The sequence below is a fragment of the Ochotona princeps genome, chromosome 2 (genome assembly GCF_030435755.1).
Source record: "Ochotona princeps isolate mOchPri1 chromosome 2, mOchPri1.hap1, whole genome shotgun sequence".
NCBI lineage: Eukaryota > Metazoa > Chordata > Mammalia > Lagomorpha > Ochotonidae > Ochotona > Ochotona princeps.
In genome coordinates this window covers 75,518,025-75,526,838 of record NC_080833.1, presented here as the reverse complement: position 1 = coordinate 75,526,838, position 8,814 = coordinate 75,518,025, and positions in this window count along the sequence as shown.

The window sequence follows — 8,814 nt, the reverse complement described above, 5'->3', positions numbered from 1 at the left end:
AGTTTCACAATGTAATGCGAAAGTCTCTGAAAATCTGGCTAATGTCAAACATAGTTCTCTTTTTTTGCTTTCAGACTGAGTGAAGTGTGAGTTATATAGAAAGAACTTTCTGTTTCAGAAAGGGCCTTTTGTTTCATCCCTGAAAGGACATTGCAGAGAGCTATCCCATCCCTCCGAGAGCTGGGTCCTGTTCCCATGCCTATCCTGGCCTATTCCCCAAAGGCGCAGGCTCAGTCTGACCGTATATGAACCCAGAGCAACTATTGACACAGCTGCCTGAGGCATCTGTGGCCTTTTCGAAGAAATTTCTGTAATAATCTTCCTTCTGAGATTTGAGTTGCTTTCAGTGTTGAGCTTCCTTCCAAGTTCTGCTTGCTTGATACATGATTTTAGGAAGCATAATAAAATCTCTGTGCATCACATTCTTAACTATAGTAGCTAATTAACATTTTTTATTAAGATTAAATTCAGAATTCAAGATAAACATCTAACTGCACATTTCATACAATTTGAGTATTACAGTGAGGGGGAACTCGGAATATATCAATGTATTATTATTCTTATTATTAAATTATCATAATCATTATTTTTACCTTTATGTCCATGGCAGGGTGATACTTTTCATCACATCAATAAAAAACATTATGTATTTCATCTTTGAAAATCCGGTGCCGAAAACTGCTATTGTCTCTGATAAACAAAACGGCTTATTTATCCTGCAGTTATTTTGATTCTGTCCCTTACTATGAGAAGAAACACTTTGGTCTCCTCAAGATTATCTGTGTTATAAAAACCAAAATTCATGAGATACCATGGTCCACTTTCTCTACAACACCATTGGCACTATTATCCTACACATAAGACAATAAGACAATAAGACAATAAGACAATGAGACTCTGACTGCACTCTTCCGGCCACATTCCTCATCTTCACTCCTGTTCTCGACACGAGCTTATACTTATACTCAAACACAATCTTTTTCTTTACATTTAAGTAGAGATTATACCCTCAAAGAACAGAGAAAATTCCTCTGAAACAGCTTTCTCCCAGGGATTCCATTAGCCACTTAAACTCAGTTTGGCAGTATTTGAGAAATGGCTTGTCATTATGCAACACTGTATTTTCCTTGTTTTGCTCTATGACTTTCTGCCAGAAACATGAAGGGAAGGAGAAACCAAAAGAAACTTAGAAGGCAAGGCTCAAATGTTGTCTTCCTGGAAAAAGCAATCTAATGACCTTAGAACAGACCAGGTTACGAAAAACAGATCAAGAGTCAGCAGACTTGTTTTGTTACCATTTCTGTCCGATTCCTGTGTAATCTTGGGAAATCCCTTAATTTTGTTGAAGTGAGGCTCATTCTCTATAAAGTAAGTGAAGGGGGCTTCCCTCTGAATTACAATAGCAACCCAATCAAAAACCAACAAACAAGAGAAAGTTAAGTGTGGTTGAAGGCAGGATTTCTTCAGAGAAACTGTGTTGCCACAGATGAAAATGTTGATGTGGAAAGCAGTGCACCCAGTAATGAGCTGAGTTTTCTCTGTCATTAAGTCTTCCAATCAGGTTTGATACTATGAAGGCATGAAAGCAGACACTTGTTTCTTGTACGTGTGCACTGTACTTTAAGGAAACGAAACCACCAACAATCGGAATGAGTTTAGAGGGTCTTCAGGCCTGCATTGAAAAACTCAATGGAGCTGACACCCTGTCTTCAGCTTCCCAACACCCTTCAGCCATCCACTGCCAGACTTTCAGTGTTAACAAATGTGAGCTTGTAAATGTTTCACATTAGCAGGCAGACTCAAGGTATTTTGGTCTGCAGCAGTACCAGAAAAATCAAAGATCCATCTTTTAGGAGAAGATGAACTGTAGCCCTGTATATCTTTGTCACCAACAAAAGTCTTTCAATCATGACTGGTGGCTGAACCACTGCATTGAGAAGGTAGACTCCAAGTATTATTCCAAAAGCACAGGAATCAAGAGAAACAAATTATGTGACACAGTGCAACATTCTTCTGAAACTCCTAATTTTCATTCTCTCAGAAGAGGACTATCACAACTGCAACTGTTTCCTTCTCACTGACTGTGTGTATGTCCAGCAACTCCTGCAGAGTACGGGAGCCTCACTGGCATGCAGTAGTCGTTGTCTGTCTTCTTCAGCAGAGTTCTCACACCAGGCCGCAGCTGTCAATGTACCACTGTTGATGGCATCTACCTAGGCCACCAATAGACTCCTCAGCCCCAGAAGAGCCAGAAAATGCAAGCATAAATATCAGTTTCTCACTTACTGTTTAATTGGGTTGATGCCTCCCAAATCTGTAAATCACAGAAACCTGTATGTCATTATATTTTCTTTTCTCTTTTTGCCAATATACCATTTCTTAGTAACTCTTTACCATTGAGTCTATTATGATTTTCCAGTTCATTACTGGAATTTAAATTACTGACTACCAGGAGTTAGGTTGTGGACTTCTGGAAAAAAAAAATTTCTTCTCTAAAATAAAAAAGAGTGGCTAGTACCATGTTGTTGTAGGCTGAGTCTTCCCCTACCGCACCCATAGAGACATCAGTTTGTATCCCCGCAGCTCCATTTTCAATCCAGCTCCCTGCTGATGGCTTGAGAAGCAGCTAAGGATCTCCCTGCACCTGTGTGGGACACCAAGAAGAGGCTCCTGCCTCCAGGCTTCTGATCAGCCTCATTATAGCTGAAAAAGAAGTAAATAAATAGATTAAAATAGGAGACTAATCAAAATATAAATTACATAAACTAAAAGTAGCATGCAACCCAATGGACTGAAATCTTCCATTTCTACTTCCAGGATTCATATAGCATTGCAGCTCCTATACCTGTAAATCACTTGTAATGCCATCATTTATTGCTTCACGGGCAATCAGCCTTGTGACTATCACTTGAGACAAAGTCCATTTCTAATCAAAGCAAAGAGTCAAGGAAGTACTCCTAGGGGAGAAAAACAGAGATTATCACACTGAAAGATGAAGCGTCTAATGAATACCTGTAGTCCTGGCATGGTGTTCGATATGTTGATTAGTTGCTAAATACACTTCAACCACTGATTATTTTGAAAAGAAGCTCAGAAGATCAAGCCTTCTAGAGTATTTCTATGGCACATTTCAAATGTTCAATAAACAATTTTTGAGAAAATTAGTCAATGAATAAATGAAATGGATCTTCCCTCTAGATGCATTCAGTTATTCACTCTGATAAGTAATACATGTTAAATTCATATTATTAAGATAACTTATTGAGTCAGTCTGCAGAATAAAGAGTGATGTGAAAACAAAGAATTTTTTCTATTCTTGCTAGAACAATGTGTCAATATTTTTCAGAATTTTTAATGTCTAAGCATCATTTCCTCGAAGGATATAGACAGACACTAGTAAATGCACTGTATCTAATGCATTTTTAAGAACCTGTTTTACTTCTTTGTGCGGTTGTGTTTTCTCGCAAATTCCAGCCTAATCAGCTCATCTTCTCAATATAAAATGGAAAAAGCACCTAACAGGAAATATAAATGTGTGGGCCTGAGATAATTATACTACTAATTGTACTCTGGAAAATGTCATTTATGAAAACTATTCAGTTCATTATTGGGTTATAAAATTCTTAGCAAGTTCAAATTCCAACCATTAGAATCTTTTAAATAATCATAATCCAACAAAGAAATATCATGAGCTACTATTACTATGGGCTTCAACCCAGTCTCACACAAACTTGGTGTCAGGCGATGAGCCTTCCCCAAACAAGGACTTGCTCTGTTTCCTGCATTCTGCAGAAAAGTATTCCCAAGCTATGTATCACCACTGCTGGGCCATCCATTCAATAGCAGTGCCAGAATGAAATTGTGTGTAATACAGGCAAGTTTGGAAACTCATGAACTCATTAGAGTCATCCTGACCCACAAGCTTTGGCACTAATCAAATGTTAATTCAGTTACACAGCTGGGATCCTGGCCAAGAATGAGAATTGCTCTCTACTACAATTTACAGGCCCTGCTGTGAACAGCAGAGCCCCTGAGCTTATTTGAGGTTCTTGTCTCCATATGTTTAAAAAAAAGGCAATATAAATTGTATAGGAAAGTACAATTTGTTTGAAGAGTTAGCACACACTCATATAGCCACTCTCTTTAAGAGGAAGGAAGTGTCATTGCCCCCATCAACCTTAAGACCATCCTTATATAAGATGAAGGTAGTACTACAGCAATATTCAAATATGGCAGAACTTGAATGGAGCCTGATTACTTACTTCTGTGCTCCCTTTGTTCAGAATCTCAGGAGGTATCATGGTATCTCCATGAGGTCTGCAACATACCCAGGGTCATCTAAAGGGAAATGTATTGGCATCTCATGCATGGTGGGAAATGAGGCTCAGGTACACAAAGAAGGGAAAGGGAGTGGAGGGGCTGAGCTCGCACTCCTGCTAGAACAACAGGCAAAGGGTTGAGTACCAGGATGCTAGCAACTGCTCAGCTCCTTCTTACTAGCTCCCTGCCTGCCCACATCAACCCCACTGAGAAATAACTATTAAACATTATCATTTTTCTCAAGTTCCCTTCTCTTCAAACATGACCACCCAATGACGAGCAAGGAGAAAGCATTTCAGTCGCCTAAGTGCAACAGAATGTGGTGTTTCCATTCGTGGAAGACTGCAGTTTCTCCAGGGCATGGTGATGGATGGCACCCAGGCTGTGGAATGCAAGGCTGCTGTCCAGAAGCACTGACAGGACAGAGAGCCACACATCATTCTGAAGGTCATTCTAGAATGCACAGTACAACACGGGGCTAGAGTGTACCCTCCCTCTTCACCCATTTAACATCACTCAATAATTCATATGAAATTCCAATTCATTGATACTTATACATGCTGCCTTCACAGTTATTCTACTCCTTCCAGAATGATATGCCTTTCTTTCCTCAGTTTATGATCTTCTCATGAATCTTATGTTTACATACAATGTTTCCTTGTGAAGTAAAATAAAACACACACACACAAAATACACTTGAATGGTAAGACAAGGTTTTGAATACAAATTTCAAGACTATCCAAAATTCTAGCCTAATTTTTTACATTAATAGCCACTCTCTTTGAGAGCTTCAGTTATCTATTAAAAGAAGTAAATGACATTATCAATGTGTGTAACTCTTGAATGTGTATACTATATATGTGTGTACGTGATATATATACTTGCATATGTGTGTGCTATATATGTATGTGATACATATATATACATACACACGTATATATGTACACACAGATTTCTACAAAGCACATGGTGCTTATCTTTCTTTTTTCATTTTTTAAATTATATTTTTGACAATCTTTACATAGTTAATTAGGGTGAAAAGTTCAAGGGCTACAGAAAACTAGGTAAGACTATTAGTTTCACATTGTTTCCTTCATGTATCTGAGGTAAAGGGGGATCTTGAGGGAGAAGCCCCACCAAGTCTCCCACCCACCTCAGGTCCCAGATGTGGGCCATGCTCCGAGGGTTTTGCTCAAGTAGTTTTGATAGTTCACCAGTTATGAATCGCTGCCAATCTTACCAGTCCAAGCATGTTGAGGTTGTTGAAGAATCCCCTGAATGACATAGTCCATCATAGAGTCTCTGTTTGCCCAGGATTTTACTGCCAACATATGACTGAGGTGGTTGATTGACTTGTTCTGTCTTCTGTCTTCTCTTGGTTAGGGTTCTGAGTCCAGAAACTTTGTCTGAGGTGTTCCCAGACCAGATTCTTGTATGTACTAGCAAGCACAGTGACCAGCACAGTCCATCGCCCTAATCAGCTGGTGGTTGCAATTGCTGGATTGGTTCTGTTACCAGTCCCGTCTTCCACTGGAACCAATGGGTGTTGCAGTCCAGACTGGTTCTGCCCATCACATACTCGGCCCTCACATAAACCACTGAGAGCTGCAGCCTAGTTGGAGCATCCCACAATAACCCCCACCAGGCCTGCCCCCTACTCTGGTTTGCCAGTATGTGTAGTAGACTAGTCCAGTCTGTCCCACATCCCATTCAGCTCTCATACATGTCAATGGGCAATGAAACCTAGTTCCATCTAACCAGCTCCACTATCCAACCCACACAGATGCTGTTGGGTGCCTTTCTGTCAAGCACACCCAAGTTCCTGTCCTGGATTTTGTGTCCTCTCGTGGGAGTGGTAAACCAGGAGGGAGGAGTCCACTATTTCCGTTCTAGGCTACTCCCACTCCCGGATCATGCACTCTCCAGGTGGTTCTGTGGTTTAACTTGACAGAATTAGCCCCCTGTGTCAGTATCTGCCAGCTGATGCTGTGGCTAAGCCCAAAAAACCCTCACCCACTCTAATTTTGTTTTCACCAATCGGAACAATCAGCCCAGCCTGGCTTTTCTCTGATTTAGTCCACATGAGGCCCATAGGTGTTGTAGCCCTGCCTGGTCTGGTCTACCCACATCCCAGCTCACGCTCTCCAGTGGGAGTAGCTGTCCAGCAGGGGAACCCCCACCCCATATTCCCCCTTCTGGCTCTGCCCCCTCCCTTCCTGGTTGGGCACTGTGGCCGCATCTGGTGCAGGTCATCTCACCTTGGCATTTCATAATGTGCACTGGTTTTTGCTGCAACCAAACCTGGCTCGACCCACACTCTGTTCTGGTGCTCAGATTCACCAGTGGGTGATGTGAACTGGTCAGCCTGGTCTGCACCCAACCCATGCCAAATGTATGCCAGTGGGAAACCTTCCATGGCCTGCTCTGGGCTGTTTTCCATCATGTTTCTTGCGCTTACCTGTCGGGTCTGTGTCCTGCCAGAGGAGTTGCACAGGCTCCTCCATCAGAACCTCTGCCAGTGTCAGATTTCACTCATACCAGGGGGTCCATGAGCCAGCCCTACTCAGTTCACCTCCTGTCCTAGCAGGAACAATGGCTTTTCCTGACTGGCCTTCAACACAATCTGGTTCTTACTGTTGGATGTTTCAGCCCAGCCACGGCTCGCCCATACCCACATACGGCTCACACATGGTTCAGTAGGGGTTGAGACCTTGCCTAGTCCATCCCACATCTACCCTGGTCCTCCAGGACACCAGATGGTGTTGGAGTCTAGCCTGGCTTGGTGCATTCAGTCCCAGTTCATACTTGTGCTAAGTGAGACTACAACTCCATCCTGATCAGAACGCAGCCCCCATTCCAGCTCCGCACCCCTTGGTGGGAGCCTCAACCCAGTTAGGGTGTCCTCATAGCTCCCCAACCAGGCCTTTCCCAGCCATAGTCCACGTGCATGCCAGTGGTTGCTCTGACTTGGCTTGGCACAGTGCCTCACCTGTCCCAGCCCCTGCCTTACACACTGTGGCTTACCATCACTGGCTCACACGATCATTAGGTGCAAATGCCTAGCTTGGTATGACCTGTGCTGCATCCTGGTTTCTAATTTTACTTGTGGGCTAAGGTTTGCTCAGTCCTGTCCAGTCCACCCCATTTCATTGCCAACTCACACATTGGCCAGCCATTGAACGTTCTTTGCCCAGCTTGTCTGACCCCCAGGTCTAGACCACATGTTCACCAGTGGGAGCTATGACCTGCCAGGGGAGTTTCCCAAGTTCTTCCATTTGACTCATTCCCAGACCCAGTTCTCATACATGCCAGTGGATTTTAGGCCTGTGTCCGGCATAGTCTGGCCTTTCATTTGGCCTTGTATGAGCTGGTGAACGTTGCAGCCTGGCCCACCCCACACCCTATTCAGGATGCACATTTGGGTGCTGCTGCCTTGACCAGTCCAGACTGTTGTGGGTTCCTTTACCCATGAGTGATAGCTAGCTCCTTGGTCACACCTAACTTAGTCCATCACCATCCCAACTCTTGAGTTAACCAGTGGGGCTAGTATTTCCACAGGGTTTGGCCTACACATCCCCCATAGAATCTACCCCCGGATATGGTTCTCTCATGTGCTAGATACTGTCTTGGCCCTGCCTAAAGAGACCCATCTCCTGCTCCATCATCATGTCAGTTAATAGGATATGATTCTGCTAGACAAGCCCCAAGCCTTAGCTTTTGCATGGACTGGTGTTCAGTGGTCCGCTTTGTTCAGTGAGTACAAGTTCTACACAGGATTCATAGGAGGTTGGTATATCAGACTTATCCATAAAGATCATCTGATCCCTCTTCTCAAAACTTCCACTTCTCATTACCCTCACTTACCTTCAAAGGAAAAGTTACTCTGTCAGTGGGGGTCTTTAGAATTGATGGACTTCCCAGAATCACAGTGGGCTCAACATGGAGCTACCTAAGCAGCAATTCAAAGAACCAAAACCCCAGAGCTGGCCACCGGGAGGCCAGCAGGCAGAGCTGGTGCCAAATGGTGCACTGGCCACCTGGGGACAGCTCACCACATGTATGCGGTAGCTGGAATCAGAGATCCGAGCATGGTGATGCCCCAGCCTGGCACCCACCGCTAATCTTCTGTATCATGCTACTTTCATAAGAAAAAAGAAACAGGTACTTTGTGTAGAACTGTTCTCTATGACCTAATAAACAGTAAGGCTTTATAAACACAAAAAGTAGAGGTGAAAAGTTTCTTGGGAAGAGTCAAAAGTCCTTCGTGGAAAAAACTGAAGTGGGTACTGTAGGTGCTCAATATCCAGCAGGGAATTCCATGGATACAAATTTCTGCCTCACAAGGCCCCATACAGTGGAGGGACTCAGATAATGAAGACAAACAAAAGATGAATGTGCATGTTAGATGAAGGAACCAAGCATAAAATGACAACAGGGCATGTTAAGGGCTGAATTTACAGATAGCATTTCAGAGGAAGAGGTAAGATGAAAGGG